The sequence below is a fragment of the Arachis ipaensis genome, chromosome B01 (assembly GCF_000816755.2).
Source record: "Arachis ipaensis cultivar K30076 chromosome B01, Araip1.1, whole genome shotgun sequence".
In the NCBI taxonomy this organism is placed as follows: Eukaryota; Viridiplantae; Streptophyta; class Magnoliopsida; order Fabales; family Fabaceae; genus Arachis; species Arachis ipaensis.
This window is the reverse complement of record NC_029785.2, coordinates 130,956,189-130,959,917: the sequence shown is the minus strand read 5'-3', so window position 1 is coordinate 130,959,917 and position 3,729 is coordinate 130,956,189.

Below are 3,729 nucleotides of genomic sequence, written 5' to 3'. Positions count from 1 at the left end.
CCGACTATTAGAACATGGAAGTTCGCGCGGACGCGCACCTGCCGCGTCCGCGCTGATTTGCTGCTGCAAATGATTGAGCCAAACCCCAGAGAGTTAAGCCATTTCTGGGCTAGCTTTAGGCCCCAGGCCCAACCCGATCTGCGCGAGCGCATGCATTGCGCCAGCGCGCCATTTCACAATTCGTCAATATACGCGAACGCGCATTTACCGCGCGCGCGTCCTTGCGTGTTGCCACCAATCTAGGCCACGAACCCAAGAGTCGGGCGTGCCTCAAGCCCATTCTAAGCCTCAGGCGCAATCTCATGTACGCGTGCGCGCACCGTACGCGCACGCGCCCCTGCCTAATATGCCACCCCACGTTAGCGCGCACTGCACGCTCACGCATGAATCTCCCTTTCCCCCAATGCGCGCGGACGCGTACATGCCGCGTGCGCGCAGGTCTGGTGCGCGATGATGACAAGTCATCCTAGCCCATTTTAGCTAATCTTTTTCTTTAGTTTTCATTAGAATTATGCACTTTCTTGAGCTACAAGCAAGCTAATTGAGAAGATTTTCATGTTTCCCTTGATTGAACCAACCATAGGTGAATTCATGCCATTTCATGAGGTTTTGAGCTATATTTGTTGCATATTGTGGAAGATTGAATTCCTCATGATTTTGAGCAAAGCTTTGATTAGTTTGGTTGATCAATGATAGGTGAAGAAGGCTTGGAGAAAGGTTGAAGCAAAGAGGAATGGCTAGGAGTGAAGAAAGGACAATGGAATAAGTGAAAATTGAACCGGGTTGCATGAAGTTAGCCCCAACGTTAGCCCCTTAACTTGGAGGCTAACGTTGGGCATGTAAATCACTCCCTGGAAGTGGCCAACGTTAGCTCCAACGTTAGCCCCCTAACTTGGAGGCTAACGTTGGCGGAAAGTGTATAAATAGGATAGAATTCAAGTTATTAAGAGAGCTTTTCCTGGAGAGTTTTCCTTTAGGAGCTTTCTTTTTAGAATTTTTAGAAGAGTTTTCGGGAAGCTTTTGTTACGGAGTGAACTTGAATTTCTTTGTTTCCTTTTACTTGCAATTTCATTTTACCTTTGTCTTGGATCTTGGATTGGAGAATTGAAGAAATTCTGTTTCAATCTCAATCTTGGATCTCTCTGTTTCCTTTACTGGCTTGAGAAACAAGCAACTTCCATTAACACTGCAGAAAATCAATCACTCTTCTGGGAGGACTACTCACCATTAGCTGAGATGAAAGAAGAAGAAGCCACCAAGAGGTTGTATTGTCACTTAACTCCATCAGTATTGAATTGCTCTAATTTGGAAGTATGAATATGCCCATTTTAACAGAAACTGTTAGTGTAGTATGCATCAATTATGTTTTTGTTTTTTTTAAGTAGGCTGTTTTTTTATGTTGGCTCGTGTGTTCATTTTCACTTGACAAGAAGCATATGTTGTCCCCTACATCTTTTAATTCAATAAAAGAACAGTTTGAATGTGAAGAATAATAGTCTCTGTTAGTTAGAAGTGGAATAAAAGTAAGTGGTGGTATGTGTGTGATTGTATAATAGCTCACTTTTAGTGAATAAAGAGCTAGGATATCTCCTTCTAAGTAGAGAGTGGCCTACTGTCTATGAATCTCAATTAAATAGAATTCCTTGGTTAGAAAGAAAAACAAAAAGAAAGAAAGAACAAAGAAAGCTAAAAGGTGGCAAAACAAAAGAAAAACAAAAAGAAACAAAGCTGGACACCAATAGCTTGAACTCTGATATATATGCCTGTGATGTTTTTGTACTAGGATCTGCTTGGATTAGTAAGCTCTTAGGAGTGCCTCAACACTTGATGACTTGGGTTAACTAATCCGGGATCATCAGTTGAAAATCCACTATCAAGAGCAACCTAACTACAAAGCATTTAGTAGCCCAAAGAGGTGCTGGGCATCAATGTTTTAAGAAGGAATGTGAGCCAAGTGTCTATGGTGAATAATGTGTCAAGTAGAAAGAAAAGAAAATGAACTTGCTACACATGACACTCAAATAAAGCTTGTGAATAAAATAGCCAAGGATGATAAAGGAATAATGAGAGGTCATAGCAGTATGTCACTTGAAGCTTGAAGGAGACTTTCTAGGCCTAGGAGTCAATAAGAAGTGAGCATTTGCATATCCACATAAAACCCCATGAACTATCAATAACACTCTGCTAGCATGAACTTCCTCTTCCATTTCATTCTTTCTTCTTAATAATTCATTTCTTGCTTGGGGACAAGCAAGCTTTAAGTTTGGTGAAATTCTGTTTCAATCTCAATCTTGGATCTCTCTGTTTCCTTTACTGTCAATTGAATTAGCATTTCTGTTTCTGTTGCTTGATCTTCATCTCTTTTCTTTGCAATTTACAATTTCCTTGCTATTGTTCTTGTTGGATCTAGGAAGGCATTGAGATCTAGACTAAATCACCCAACCAACACTTGATTCGCTTGACTAAATCAACCACTAAACTAAAATTGCTCAATCCTTCAATCCCTGTGGGATCGACCTCACTCCCGTGAGTTTTTATTACTTGATACGACCCGGTACACTTGCCGGTTAGTTTTGTGATGTTTTGTGAGAGATTCGTTTCTCATCAAAATATCTCATCACGCGACTCCCAGGCCAGTCTCCAGAGAGTTAGGCCTGAGTTGGGCCAACTCTAAGCCCCTAGCCCAACTCCATGCACGCGTGCGCGCACGGTACGCGCACGCGTCCTTTCCTATTTTGCTCACCCCCGCTTAAGCGCGTTGTACGCGCACGCGTAGGGCCCACGTTCTCTCAATGGACGCGAACGCGCACGCGCGGATTCGAATTTTCACTTACCCCAGAGACGCGAACCCTAGCGCATTCGCGCACCACACTCCTTCCCCCCTAACGTTCCATTTCTCTTCTCCCACCACTCCCAGCAACCTCCGGCGAGCGCCACTCACCGCGACCGCCGCCGCCATCATTGCCTCGCCCTTCTCCCTTCATCGCCCTCTCTCTCCCTCTCACTCCTCTCACCCATCTCACCATCACCGCCCCTCCTCCCCTCAGTTTCTCACCCCTCCGGCCAAACCACCGCGCCAGCCGTCTTCACCGCCACCGTTCACGGCGGTGCTAGTTTCTGTCTCTGCTGCCCCTGCCCTATCGTAGTCCCCCTTTCCATTCTCAGTTTTTCCCGGCTCTCAGGTTCCTGCTCCATTTCTGTTATTTCTTTTTCTATTTTTTCCTTTTTATTTGTTCATTTATGTTAGTTCCTGGAATTGCATGTTAGTTAGCTAAATTCAAATTTTGTATGTTAGGTTAGATAGATATAATTGCTGTTAGGTAGCTAGGGCTGGATAGAGGATTCTAGGCCTGCTAATTGCTCCGTATGTGCATATCTGCTGCTTGCTTCCTTGGGTACGGTATGTTGGTTTTGGGTTGATATCCCATGCAGTATGTGTTGCCAAATAATATCTGTTTGCTGCTGTGCGTGATTGATGTTATTTTTTGTGCTAATTGTGCTATTTTGCTATCCGGGAACGTCTAATTTTAAGCCGGAATGCTGCCCGATTTTCAAGGAAATTAGTTTCATTTTGATCTTTATTTCAGTTTTGGGCAAAATTTCCGTTTCCTTTTTGACTTCCCGGATTTGCACAATCATTGTGAACAGGAACCGCAACTTCTCGTTCAATTGAGCCTATATATCATCATATCGCTAATTCACTTTTCTAACTTACTAATTTCTTTAACC